The sequence below is a fragment of the Cuculus canorus genome, chromosome 14 (genome assembly GCF_017976375.1).
Source record: "Cuculus canorus isolate bCucCan1 chromosome 14, bCucCan1.pri, whole genome shotgun sequence".
In the NCBI taxonomy this organism is placed as follows: domain Eukaryota; kingdom Metazoa; phylum Chordata; class Aves; order Cuculiformes; family Cuculidae; genus Cuculus; species Cuculus canorus.
Genome location: NC_071414.1, coordinates 18,277,192 through 18,292,525, shown reverse-complemented (window position 1 = coordinate 18,292,525; position 15,334 = coordinate 18,277,192). Strand labels below are relative to the sequence as shown.

General features: G+C 40.0%; 1 long non-coding RNA gene across 1 annotated transcript in view; it reads right to left on the bottom strand.

Moving 5' to 3' along the window:
- Positions 1–15,334, bottom strand: part of LOC128853600 (uncharacterized) — an 87,895-nt gene that overhangs the window by 9,663 nt on the left and 62,898 nt on the right. The window contains exon 2 of the long non-coding RNA XR_008452231.1: positions 158–475. This is a non-coding gene — a long non-coding RNA (uncharacterized LOC128853600). The remainder of the gene's footprint in view (positions 1–157; positions 476–15,334) is intronic.

Sequence of the window (15,334 nt, the reverse complement as noted above, 5' to 3'; positions counted from 1 at the left end):
GATGAGTGAAGACCTAGAGATCCAATTTTATACCAAGAGCCATTAATTTTTTTTAACCACAACCCCTTGATTATTGATTGGCTTTTGTTCTTTATTGTCATTGTACAACACATTGTTTCCAGTGAATCAGAGTGCAAAAACTTTCACAATTACTTACCGGAGTTTGGATGGGTCGTGGCAATCCGCCAGCAGGCGCCTCTGGCTTTCAGGATGCAAAAAACATCAGAAGATAATCTGATCCTTTTCTGTTCCATAATATGTGGCAGAAAACATCATACAAATATTACAGAGATAGGAAGAACCTGTAAATCCCAGATGGTGATTATTCTTTCATCCATTAATCTAGAAAATCAGCTAGTTTGGGGCAGGTTAGCATTCCACCTCAGTAACTCCATAAATCAGAATGGAGCCCCTCCAAATAAATAAGCACGAATGGGGTGGTAAGACCAGGATTAAGCTGTAGAAGTGCAGAAACCTGAAAAAAAAAATCACAAATAAATAGAATAGCATTGAAAACGTCGAAGTCTCAAAAGCCATGTTCTTGCCAAAATAGTATGCAATTCACTCTAATCCTGCCGCCCTTGAGCCTAGTAACCGTCCTCTTCATTTACACACTTTTGAGTTACACTTTTATGGCATCAACATTTGTTAAAATTGAACTGATCTCATAAACTAGATTTCTTGCCCGGAGTAAAATGATGAAATACGTGTTTGGGGAAATTTTGGGAAATGACCAAGAAATTAATTTTCCTCCATTTTTCTAATGGAGACTTCTCTAAATTATCACGGCATTTAAGTAATCTAAATCTTTAAAGTTGCAAAAATTGCAAAAAAACTTTTTTCTTTTTAAAAAGTGCGAGGAATACAATATTTCCTTAGTGAACCACAGTACAATTTCCTTACAAATCCAGTTGTTCAAAGATACTTTCTTTTCAAATTCAAACCTAGGAAGCAACCGTCTGTAAGGCTTGAGTTAACTCAGAGTTTCAGCTAACAGAGGCAGCCTCCGACTGTTACTTAATAAAGTATAATCCTTTGATAGGAATCAGTTTTATTCACGAATCAATTAAAACTTGTATCTGCTTTCACAGTTAGCTCTTTTGCCTTAGAATTATTCTTGCATTGGGCTGCAGCATGCAACATTTTTCAGTATTATTCCTTGGATTGTTTATGCCATTGTGGCATCCAGAGACCCGTGTCACGGGATGAACACTCCTGGTACCGCTAGTACCTCCCATGGCTCATTCAGCTTCACGTCAGAACCCCGTGCCTTGTTTGGTCTTGTTATCAGGTCGGTGGGAGAGTGCATTTGTCATATTCTCAGCACGGAGATAAACTCCCACCTGATAACAAGTCAGAAATTTCTGGATCATTTCACAATGGAAATCACTGCTTACATTCATATTTTTTACACAGCCAGCCGGCACCAAAGCCTTCAATCTCAATGTTAAGCAACTATCTTTACAAGTTGTAGCTGGTATCTAATGGATTAAGACTTTCTGTACACATTTCCCCTTTTGGTTTTGATAAAATCAAAAAATATTCTATAGATGTTGGTGTTGATTTACTTTTCCCAATTCCCAGTTAAATTTTTTAGTGGCTCTAATACTGTTAATAACACAGGATGCAATTCTCTACAAAGCACATAATAATGAAAAAAATTGAAGTGATCTGATATTTTGCAAGCAACAGAGACAGCTAAAAGATAGGTGGGTGGAACCTGTTGACAAGACTGACTTCGAATGAAAAAGCTTCTGTTAAGAGTAGGAGGTAGAAGTAATATTTTAGATATGACCACTGGATGAATTCCATTGCATCAACAATCCTGTAAAAACAGCAGCTAAAAACAGATTATGTTTGTTTTTAGGGATTTAACTGTGCAAATAAACTCTATTCAGGTCCTGCATCGCTGTGAGTGCTTTGAAGTCAGACTGGCAGTTCTTCCTTAGCTCGGTAAGCAAACAGATGCTCTGAAACTGTTTTATTATTTCTAAACCAACCTTTTTTTTTTTTCTGGTGGTGTACTTGTTTCAATGCAAAGAGAACTGAAAACAAGTCAGAGTAAATCAGAAGTGAAATGCAATATTGTAGAAAGACCTGTGCATACACAGCTTATGTTTCAGAGACCTTCAGCCCACAGAAGTTGAGCAGTGAGTTCTAGGAGACCTTAAGCAAAGGGCAGAGTGATAGAAGAGGTTTTTCTGTCCCAGATTTCCAGCTGCTAATTTTATTTTCACTGTGACCTTAATGAGCAAAAAGTCGATGCCAACAGTACAGGGAATTCAGAGGGAGGGCTCAGACACTTGCATGCATCCATCAGTAAAAATAATGATAAAAAACACTCAATGACAAACTAAAAGCAAAACCAAGTACTTATTTAATTTTCATATTTGCCAAATTGCTTTAATATTAGCTTGGAGCAGATTTGTCTTCCTGACTCTGCCAACGCCTCTGGGATAGTGGGGTGCTGGTGCGTGGGGACCCTGCTCCTTGGCTTTGCCAGGAGAGAGGAGCATCTCAATCCTGCATAATCCCACGGAATCCAGCCTGGTGCGAGGCTGCTTTAGGTGATCACTCAAGCCTGGGGATAATTACTTGGTCTGGGTCATGGGTTCATACCAAAATCCACATTCATTCCCATGAAGACGACCCCCTCTTCCCACATCATCTCCTTTGTTTTGGAACAACAGAAAGAAAATAACAGGCCAGAGGGAGCTCCTAGTTTGAAAAATTCATCCAATACCCTGCAATGTCTCCAACGTGATCTGGAACTAAACGTGTCTGAGAAGACAAATTCCTCAACTGTTGGGCGCTGAAGGACAGGGTAGGTAACATTAACTTGTCTAATTGTTTACTCGCTTAGCTAATTTAACATAATCTGCATTGATTAGATTTTGATTTCATGCTAGGTGAGTATACTGCTTCCATGCGCCTTCCGGTTAATTTGTGGGCCATCCCAAAAAGTCATTTTTATGACATGTTTAATGCTCTAAAGCTACGAGGGAACAGCAGAGAGAGAGAAGGCAGCCAACTCTACCAGTATTAAAAGGGTCATTAAACTCAACATTAGGTAAAGGTCTTGTTTTGGGTTGCATTCAACTTCCTCAATTAAAAATGAAGTGTAAGCAAAAGGCATTCAAGAGAAATAGTCAAACGCACAGCGCAATGTAGATTCTCGTGTACACAACCATATAGAGCTTATGCACAACTGTCTCTTATCCAAACTCCTTCCACGAGTCTTTAAAGATCACAAAGCCTCAGTTCACAGCCTCCATACTCCAACGGTTTATGGGTGAATATGTTATAACGAGCGTAATGAGACTGCCATTTGCTTGATAAATCCTAAACGTTTACATGAGAAGAACAGAGGTAATTTTAAGGCTAATGAAATGTTATAAATACATAATCTTTTGATCACTTTTTTGGGTTTTACTGCCATGGGGTCAGAAACTTCCCCCAGAGTTTAGTTAAAGCATTTACTGCTTTGAATAGTAGAAGGAGGGCAGAGCAGAATTTGGCCCAAAGAAATTAAATCTCAGCTCTGACGGAGGTAGTTTCATGAAATACATGATTTATTGCATTTAATGCTATGGAGTTTTGGCATATAAACAATATTTTCTGCATAACAGAAGTGGAGAAACGCTGTTCTAGCCAAAAATGAAAAAGCTTGGATGGCTTCATGGTCCTTTAATAGGTAACAAAGTTCATAGCCTTCACCTTGAAGTCTCCAGTTGAAATTTAGATTGATTGTGACTAAAAGTAATTTCTGTCTGACAGCTCATGTGAAGAGAGTTACTTCACTTCATAACAAATGTGTGGCCAACAGCCTAAAAATTATTATCACCATTTAACAAGTCCATTGGCAGTCCCAGAGGCACTGGAGACTGCTGGAAGTCAATCCTGCCTGTCTGGGCTCAAGAGAAGCTGAGGTGGGGAGGGGAAAAAAAACCCAGAAGCAAATCTATGAGCATTATAACTCTTCCGTGGAAGAGCTCACAAATTTAATTGCTCCAGCTTCTCGGTAGGAGCAAAATTTACCTACTTCTTCACGCAAGACTGCAGGCTGGCTAATATATGATTTTTGTTCCATAGTCTGCGTTTTCCAGTTTGTGGGAAAGGAAAATGAACGTTTTAGGTCATGACCAGTTGGGAAGCAGATGATTTTCTTCAGACAATAATAAGCCCATTTCTGTCCTAGGAGGGAGACACACAGCATAGGGCAATTCCAGCAAATACCAAACCCAAGGTTCAATAGCGTGCCTCAGTGAACCCCCAAAATGAGCCAAGCCACATTGACTCAGCTTGCTCTTCTACAGCTGCTGCATGACAAAGACTTTCCAACACAGCTCCCATTACTTAATGCAATACACATTTTCTATTTCAAATAAAACTGAAGGAGCAATGAAGCAAAGAAATAAGCCTATATTCATCCAAATTTTAAATTATTTTTGCTCATATCTGAGAAAAGTTCACTGCCTTTACCAGAGTAATTGACATGTTTGTCGAAAAGGAATTTAAAGGACACAGAAAGCGTGTTCAGGAAATGTGGATTTCAACTCTTCCTAAATAAAGGTGCCCGGCAAAATGTTTGCAAACCCATCCATTCAGGAACCTGAAATGCAAAGTGATTCTCTGACCAGCTGCAGCTGAAAGTATTCATATCATTAAGCAGTAATAATCAGCTATTAAACTTAAATAATAATTAAGAAGTAGTCACTGCCTATTAGCGACAACCCTAGGAGGAGAAAGTGAGGGTGAATTAAGGCTATTGGCAAACCACACATTCAGCTTTATTGTTTTAGTTAAATCTCCTGCTGGCGATGCTTCATGCACTTGTACTTTACATAGAGAATATGGGAGTAAATCCAATGAAGTCACACTTGAAAATTCTTATTTTAGTGCTTGGGTTATTGTAGATCACAAAGAACCCAACCATATAACCATTCATGGACAAAAAGCAAGTCTTGCTAAATCAAAGTAAATCATCACATGAGATTTTATATACAAGTATCTATCAATCTATCTACATATATATGCTTAAATACATATATTTATATATTTATGCATAGATGGTAAAGGTCCATTGACTGATTTTTACAAAAAAATGGGGAGACAGTTCTATGTTAAGGAGAAATTGCATATAATTGAGGGCTGAATTATTTATTATGACCTGGGGCAGCTTTAAATTATGAACTTTTTCACATTTCACTTTCATGGCAGAGGATATCAACCTTCTTCTCTTTGTGCATGTCTCATCATTTCATCGTCAGCTCAGTTTTTCCAGTTAGTGCATGGGACAAATTCTGTCTTTAGGTGAGCAAAACAGCATTGATTTCAGTCAGCGAGTGATGTATGTGTACGTCCAAGGACTATGCTTTGTTCTGTACGGGACAGCCACTCACTGATTTATACCCTGTCTTTTCAAAAGTGCAATAACTGCATTGCATCATTTAAATCAGAAACATGTAAATTATCCAAAACAGCTGAGCCAGTCAATTCTTGCAGGAGAGGAGAACACCTCCTTTGTTGGGTCAAGAAAAGGGATTATTTCCATGGCTACCAGAGACTCTTAATTGCCGTAATAGACTCTTATCCAGCAAGAAGCTGTTAGGTTTGCAAAGTGCAGTGAATGCATACTGACAAAACCATTAACTACAGAGAAAAGTTTTCAAAGTGCAACTGAAACAAGGAAAAAATATAGAGAGTCGCTCAGCATCCCCAAGAGTGGTACATGCAACGTTAGACATCCGTGTGTTCCACAGGGAAAGCAACAAAAACCTCTTGTTACAATCTATTAATACCCTTAATCTTCCTGGTTCCCAACTCTACATAAATAGAATTATTAGATCTCCAATTCCCTTTCATGTGGCTCCTATTGATTTTCACTAGTTTACTACAAAAACTTTGAGATTATCAACACAATGTTACATAAAACCAAACCATTTTTGCTGGTGAGGCTCTCTACTGATTCCAAATTCATTGCTATTGGAAAGCTGTTCCATTGAGGCAGCGTCAAAACAACAAATGTCTAAAACTGTGACACTGGAAAGAATAACTGCTGATCTTTATAATAAATAATGCAAAGCATGAGCTTATTCAGCCTAACCTAGATGATGATTAATTTTGAATCTCCCCTCTCAAGACCAGAAGCGTTCTAACTTCAGGTAACACACTTTTTTTTTTTACGTTTATAACGTTGAACATACTTTCAAGTATTTAAATTTGCTCCTGCGTACGGCATTTTGATAAATGCTCGGGTTTGCTGGTCCCATTCTTGCTGTTGCTTGTAAGGAACTAAACTTCCACAATTACAGATGGTTTTAAGGTGAGAAACACTCAGAAATGACTTAATTTGAAGAGCGCTACACCAGTATCGAAGTCACAGAATGCCCCGAGTTGGAAGGGACCCACAAGGATCATACAGTCCAACTCCTATCCCTGCATAGGACAACCCCAAAATTCACATTATGTGAATTTTCTCACACCAAGTCAGGTGTTAAGTTTGTCTGAGGTCCCTCCACGGCCAGTCTCACGCCAAGTCCCTGCTAAAATCTTAGTTAACTCGGACAACACCTAACAAATGGTTTGGGACATGGTTTAGGGAGTGTTAGGAATGGTTGGACTCGATGATCCAATGGGTCTTTTCCAACCTTGTGATTCTGTGAAATACTGCAATAAAAGCCTACACCTTCTGCAGCTGTAACTACTGGGAACATTTCATGGAAGGGCCAGTCAGTTATGGCACTGTTTTGTGGTGTGATTTAAACCTGTGCTAGAAAGCCGTAGTTTTTCACCGTAGGGGCAGCAGCTGTCTGAGGACTGATGGCTGTGTTGTTCAGCCTTGGAACCTTAGAGGAGAAGTTGAGTTGGGTTTTGCTGGGTAGGCTATTTGCGTAGAAATTCTCACTGTGTCACTGGTTTATTTTTGTCAGGAAAATAGTTTTGAACATTAAGAAGATACTATGTTGTATAGGGAATAGTAACATTTGGAGACTCCATTCCATCATTCTTAAAAAATAATCCATAGGTTGATGTGAGATTATTGAAAAACACAATTCTACTTCTAAGGCCGTCTGGTCTTATTCTGATGTGAGCTCATCAGAGCATCTCTACTCTGAATGTATGTAATTCCTGGTATAACAGAGTGCAGTTTTAGATAGTTACCCAAGTTTTACCATAATGAAAATAATGAATACCACTAGCAGCACCATGAGTCTTGTCTGTGAGGGACGGAGGTTATGACAAATGTTTCTGAGTTATCTATGTGTTGGAAAGGTTAACTGCAGGCAACATCGTTGACCAACTCATAGGTAACCACAAGCTTAAACTTTACAATTTCCCTACCCCAAATTTCACATCACCAAGGGTAGGTTAAAAAAAAAAAGAGATTTTCATCATTGTGGAACAAAAGCACTGAAGCACCTCGTCACTGTAACACAGAGAAAAAGATGTTCTTCAGTGACACAGCTGTCTCCCAGGTCTGGCAAGGAAATACAACGTGCTTTGACTTACCTAGTGCTCACTTGAGGCTTTCAATCGAAACAATCATTTTAGAATTTACAGAAGACAATACAAAATACCATGCAAGCGTGGCCAACAGCTTTTGATGACAAAGAACAAATAAGCAGGGAATCCTTTTGGTTTAACAATGTAGATAAAAGGACATTTTTGTATTTCCAAATTATACTCAAGTCTCAGGTGTTGCAGACAATACAAAAATAATGCAATATCACTTCTCTCTGATGCAATTTTATTTCTAGAGTTGAGGTTAGTTTATCTATACTGATTTACTGCTGGTGCTTTTTCTCAATCAGCTTCACACACCCTTTGTGTATGAGGTCAGCACACGATGTAAAGCTAATACTGAAGCTAAATGTAGAACACATGACAAAAGCTGGCAAATTCATTCAGATACTATACTAGAAAATCACTGGTGTATAACCCTAAAAGTAGCTCTCCCAGGGAGCTCCCAATCTACCTGCTTACCTCGAGCCTCCATGAATAAGTGATTGGGATCGGCATTTGAAAAATACATCTTATTTACTTTCTTTATAAAGGTCAGTTGGAACGGAGAGTATCCAATACCTCTTAAGCCGAACCCCAGAACTGGATGCCTGCTTATAACTAGATCAACAGAATTAAATACAACAATATCATCTAGTCATTGTAGAGAGTAGAATAGGGAGAGAGATTGCGGAATAAAGGCAAATTAAAATAAGAGAAAGGTTTGGTGTATTTTTTAGTAGTATATTCATTTTTCAGAGTGTACATTGGTAAAGGTCATGGGTGACAGTGACTCTTTATTGACTGATCAAAGGCCATTAAAGTCAACAGAAGTCATCTCCAAGGAGCCTCGTTCAATCTCTCTTGCCAGATGGATGTCAGCTATTTCATTTTGCAGACTTCCTCAGTGTAAGAAACTGCTTAGACTGTGGTGAGTGTGAATAGCAGCTCACAAGACCCATAGTTGTTCCTTCAGCCCAGGCTCTTGGATGGAGGAGAAGGCGTCTTCCACAAGTGCGACACAAGACAAGACAAGTATCAGAAAACAGATCAGGTTGGTGAAAAGATGCCTTAGGAGCAAGTGAGTAGGTAAAGAACGAGATAAATAAGGACTTAAAGTGAAAATAGATATTTCCTTTTTAACTAAGGGAATGCAAACCTGCCATCAGAGCCCAAGAGGACTGCAGCCATCTGATTTTGCAGTCTCCTTTCACAGTGCCAACACCACCCCGTGCTCATAAAGCACATCACACTTTTGCTGTTTGACCTCCAGTGGAAACTAGCAAAAATAGATATCTTAAATTTGCCTCGAGCTGGGCACAATATAACCCTGGTAGCCACTGGGAATCTTGGCTGAATATCTACATATAGACGATAGACACAAAAAATTGCAATGTCGCCTCTTCAGCTTTTCCTGTCTTTTTCTCTTCTAAATGCCAGCATTTTATAGGTACATTTCCCTTTCTCATTCTTCACAAAAAACACTTTCAGGCCAGGATAATTTTCCAGGCAAACTGCACACTTGTCAGATCACCTGATTAAAAGCCCCGTATTCATTACTATAAAAACCAACATGCTCGCTGAATCATTAAAAAGCAGATTGGTCAGTAATAATAATCAGTTTCCTGCTAATAAATACAGCTCGGCGTGCCTAATTCTGTGTCCTACTCAAATGCTAACGATGAAGAATTTAACTTTTAAAAAGCACATTACTGAACATCATATCAGTGTATTGGTCTTAGTAAGGAGCATTACTACTGTCTTTAAAGGGCAGTCAGTTCACGTATTAATTATTTCACTCGAAGACTGCATTGATTTCGTGAAAATCTCTTCATGCATAAAAGCAATTTGAATATTGTATTTGGCTAAACCCTCTCAATCAACTTGAACACAAAGAAAGACCAAAGATACACTTGAATTCAAGAGCTGGCATCAGAAATGGAAACGCGGTTAAATGAGTTTGGTGCATTATTCATCACTGCGTGTTCGTGTGACAAACACCCAGAGGGGGACACAGCAACCCTGACCAGGAGGAAACGGGTACAATGGAGAAAGCGTGGGGTGCAGAACAAGGCTGCAGAGAGTATTGTGTGGCAGAAGGGTATGTTTTGAGAGCTACAGAAATAGTGGATAAAGATTTGTAGGGAGAGGTAAGGTAGCACCTCAGGCTCATCCGTAGCCACAGATGGTTGATGCTCTCAGCGGTGCAGGACAGGGCTCTGTAAGTTGCTACTCTTGCTTGCACCAGTGTTCATAAAGGAAACTGTTTTGCGTTCACATTCCAGGGACCTGAACGCTGAAATGACCGTAGCAGTGAAGTTCAAGACTCTGGAAATTATAACTACTAGATCAATGCTGGACAATCCACAGCTGTGAAACTGCTGTCACAGATCCACCACAGCTCTGCCCCAGAAACCCCTCCACACTGGCAAAGCGTGGCAGTGAGTCCCTCATTCCTGTATATGCTCCAGAGAGGTCCTTGTGGGAAGGAAGCACCCAGAGAGACCTTCAGCTTCTCACTCATGTCCCTCAGAGGTGCCTGCTGTTTCCTGAAGCCCCCCCGTAGACTTCTCTCTCTGTGCAGGTCTGCCCATCTCTGGTTTTGTTCTGTGGTTTGACATTCTTTAGGAGACATTCTGTCCTTAGATGTAGATCTCACGACCTCAGGAGAGCTCTTTGGCAGTGCTGTGTGTACAGCTGCCCACAGCATTGCTACTGAGCCAGAGACAGGAGCTCATAGCTGAGTCCCATTCGCCAACCTCTGCTTAATCTGTGTTACCTTCCGAGGCGCTCCGTTACCCCAGTACTGCAAGATGAGGCCAAACGCATGACAATAAGCAGCACACGTAGCTCATTGCACGACTGACGTTAGGCATTAGTAAGTAAGGGCAAAGACCTGTCAGTACGAACCAAGTAAACCAATATTTGTAGCTTAACTGGGTCTGTGGCTAATTCACCTTCAACCCTCTTTATTTTACTGTCTTAAAACCACAGGAGTGCTGTGATTTATAAATTTCAACAGATTATAATGTCTTATTTTGAAAATCTGTATTTTTTGTAAGTCTTAAAAAAGCAAGATCCAAAGAAGAACCTGAACTCATTAGTTACAGAGCCGATACCGAGTACTTTTCACAGACCTTCATAAACAAGTTATACCATTGAGTTAAACATATTGAGTAATAAATATATTAGAATGTTTGCATCACAGAACAAAACCTATGTTAAAGTTTCATATATATTTAGGCTGTTGTCAGCTTTTGGCTGCATTCTAAATAAGATTTAGATTTGATTTTCTGATTGAATAAGAACTATTGGACATTAAGCCTTCTTCCTACTGCTTTCAACTTCTGTGTTTTCTTAGAAGATAATTTTATCCTCCAGGCACAATCCTCCTGCCCTTGTGCAAGAAAAGCTCTGAATCCTATAAATACATCTACAAGGAAAGAGCTGTGTCATCCTCTCCTGCCTTTATGATAAACTTCTATTTATACAATAATATTTACAAATAAATCCATTTATAGTAATTTCCGTTGGCATTCAACAAGGTTCAAGAGAATTTCACATTCTGGAAAGAAACAACTTCACACTGCTAGAGGTTCAGCTGAAAGAAACCAGAGTTCAGGAGTGCTACCAACAATTATTCTGTAGAACAAGCGTGCTCAGTGAAAATCCTTTGACAAGGAAAAAGGTCAGGAAATCTGTCATTTTACAAGGATGATCTTAGTAGTGCATAAAGGAGTTCTCAAAAATGTGAACTAACATTTACTGAACAAAGCCATAGGAATAAAATGATTAAAACGCTACCAATTTCTCATAATTGCTCATTATTATCATGATGCAGATTATTTCTTCAAAGGAAAGTTCTCATTTTGATTTGAAAGATTTGAAGTGTTTTGCTCTCTCCACACTATCACGAGTCCTTAACTCATAGGCTGAGGGATTTGAAGGGAGAAGGAAGAAATCAAGAGTATATGGGCACATGGGGAAGAGTGCACTGAAGCATGGATTAGATGGGATAGCACTCAGAGACAGCTGGAAATAGCATTATGGAATTGCATATGGGCTTGTAAACTACGTGAAAACACATTAAAAAAAACCAAAAAACAAAAAAAAACCAACCCCTCAACCTCTTACTACTAAAACACATTGTTGAAAGCAAATCCTTTGATGAGAAATTTAACATTTCAAACAGTGATTTGTTTGTCCCAGGCCAATTCATTCCATCTGAGCAAGTGGTAGAGTTAAGAATATAAATTTCAATAGCATTCTTGGGCAGCGTTAGGTGCTGCCTAATGGCAGGAAGTCATTTCCCTGCTCAGAAGAAGCTCCTGGTTTCTGTGTGATTTAGAATGCCACCAGAAATAAAGGAATTATCAAGGCTTGGCCTTGATGTACGAGCCTATTTAAATCCCTGGGGTGAGACGCTAAGGACTACTCTTCCAAAACAGCCTGAACGGGATCATTAAGCAGTGCAATAATAGCTTGGAATTGGTTCCTGCAGTAGAAGGATGGAGCTGTAGTGGGTGTGCTGGAAAGAGCTGCTCAATTACGGGCAGCTGAATAGAAAGGCTAAATAGGACACGGGATACAGCAAACATTTCAAGCTGCTGAAAAGCTGCAGGTGGAACCAAGTATGCACCGAACACTCCTCCTCACAGATTCAGGTTAGGATGAAAGTTAGAATACTTGATGTGTTGAAAGAATTTAGCTTCCCAAAGGCATCCTTTAGGGATTAGTCCTCTGTCTGATAGTCCAAACTTGCATGTCCAAAGCCAGTGATCATGGTCCTTGACTGTTCTGTACCTCTGAAAATGAACACCTGCACCTTTGGAAGTTCAGAAAATGTGGTGGGGTTTTCTGTTTGGTTGGATTTTTGTCTGTTTGTTTGTTCATACCTACATGGAAATACAAAGGAGGAGAGTCTCGTTCAATGGGGCTGGAAAGATGAACGCTGTACCATTAACCTGCTTTGCTGTCTGAAAAGCCACCGCTTACTGCGTGCTTGTACATACAGAAGCTGAGCAGCAAAAGGCAGAGAGGTGACATTGCTCTTCCAAATACACCAAACACTAATGCTGAGCTACCCTGGAGAACCTGAAGACTGACACAAATTATTCAATCATGGACAAAGGAGAGAAAAATATTTCCAAGCCCATCCGGTCTCTAGCTGATTTGATGCAATATTTTGCCATTTATTTTGTGCATTTCTTGAGGTTTCCCATCGTAAACCATAGTAGACTCAGCTTTATCCTAGACCACCAGAACTCTGCTGATATTCTTTTAACAACACCCGCTTAAACTTGGTCCTATGAAGCTGACACTAATTGCTCATTTGTCATTAACAAGTTTCACTGTACAAATTCTGAAACCCAGGCTCCCCATCTCACATAAACACGGACTTGTAATTTTATCATATGCATTACGGTAACACGGTTGCTGAGGCAAGGAGTGGTGAGCAAATAAATAACATTTTGCAGAGCCTAGCTCAAATTTAGGCAAGCATATATAATATTACGAGAGAAAAATCCACAAGAAGAGGTAGGAGAACTCAATATTTGTCAAATTGCTGCTCTCTCCGTGTCTGGTCTCAGAGATGTCATCCGATTTGCTCTTCTCTCAAAAGATAGATGAAACCTTATAATAACAGCCAGATAAATAACCAATAGTAAATTCTGTGCTTCTGCTCAGCATTCGTGGCTCGTTTGGGCTCCCACTGATAAAGCTCATGTCCCAGGTCTCATGAAAAACTCTCGATTCAGCCCCTCTAAGGACACTGGAGAACTTGGGACTGTCTTCAACCATCTCCTCCATTTTGTCTCCTAATACCCGAGACCCACTGACTACTTTTTAAGAGATACCTCTTCTGATAGGTCTTTCTCTTCTTGAACAATTACTATGTAATAAACTATTTTATCAGTTTTGCTTACATACTGTATTTCTGAAAACAAAACAATAAATGGCTGTAAAACCAATAAAATGTACCAGGCTAGTGTTTTATTACAAACAAGCCAATACCATACACTGCAGCATATTTTTCAGCTCAATGCACCAGGATTCTTATTGTCCAGGTGAACGTTCCCGGCTGTAAATCGCAGCACTAGAGCTCTTTTCCAGCGCACTCTAAAACTTCTTTAGGTTGATGTGCCTTAAAACACTCCCAGTCCTTGGACAAATTTATGGGGAGGATAAAGCTTGGCGGTTTTATGCCAAGGCGTCTTTAACTTTGCCAGCCACCCTGGAAGCACTCCGAGATGCTGCACTGGGAGCACTGACTGCACAGTTCAGCGGTAAGAAGTCCTTCACCACCCCAGGTAGACCTTGTGGACACAGCCCTGGGCTGCCTGCAGGAAGCTGGAGGGGGCAGCAATCGATCCACCTGATGGACTATTTACTGACTTTGGGTGATGGTTTCCAAAGCATATCTTTCTGGCAATTAGCAGCTATGAATAAGACTAACATTGAATAATAGAGCCTTCAGTAAGACTTTTCAGTACGTTTCCCTAACTTTTCCTATTCATTTTCTTCTGTCATTGCCCATTGTCCCCAAACCAAACCGCTTTGGCAAAGACCTCTCAGGGCAGCTATCGTGCATATCTAGATTGGACACTTCTAATGCAATTCTATATCATACCATGGGGCCACAGTCCTCTACACCAGTTTGTCGAAACCAACTTCTTCACAGGGAGGGAGAGTGACCAATGACTGACGGTCGAGGATCTGAGACTCAGACGGGTTTGATTCTGTCCATGTCAGAGCCCACAGTGCAAACCAAAGTACAAGGATACAGCTGAACTCATGATTTCTTTAGATGCCTTTTTTTTGTGAATTCAATGTCTGCATCTGTAAAACAGGTAAAATAATAATACGGACTCATGCGAACAAGATAAATGCATCAATTACAGCGTAGCACTTTTCTGACTGTTGTTGATTTTTGATGATTTTATACCACGTTAATGCAGATGGTATTTTTTGCTGAAGCAACTTCCAGTTCTCTGCAGTGCACAGGAAGTGGCAGTAGATTACTGGAATACATTTAGTGACTGTCGGAATAATTTCATGCCCAGGAGAAAGCAGTTTTCCAAATACACCTTCAGTTCTTGTCAGCAGCACTTTGAGCCAGAAAGGCTTGCCTGTCAGTCTCTGACAAGTGCAGCAGGGCAAGGAGAACTTTAAAACAATCCTTTCCAGAACTCTGTGTCATGGTCTATCATGTTACGATAAAGCCCAGCTCCTTTTCCTTGGCTGTTTGCTACAACAGTTGATCACCCTCAAACAAGGAGTACTACATATTATTTTTCTGATGACTGTTATTCAAAATCACCAGTGTGGAAAACCAACACTGAGCAGAGAATGCTATAGGCACCCTGATCCGGTGGAAAATGGAACCAGATGAGCTTCAAGGTCCCTTCCAACTCAAACAGTTCTTATGATCCACCATTGGAGATGACATCTGAGACCAGATGCTAATATGATGTAAGTCATATTATATCTATGCATGAGGCATATTTCTTCCTCTTGTACCCTGCTACCAATCGCTGCCCTATGTACAATTGCTGCTTTGCTTAGCACTTGGCCAACCCAACCTGTGAAGGCCTTGGTGATCAGTTCCTGCTCCCACAGCATGTTTTAAATGCACAGATGGACTCCAGAAAGTGGGTCACGCATTTACAGGAAAAGAGTCCATTAGCATAACATACTTTTGGTGTTAAATTTAGGTAATAATTTTCATGATCTTTGCTCAATCCCACCTTACAGTTTGGCTTCCTGTTGAAAAAAGCTTCAGATCAAATACAACTTGATCCTATTTCACAGAAATCCATCACAGGCTTGC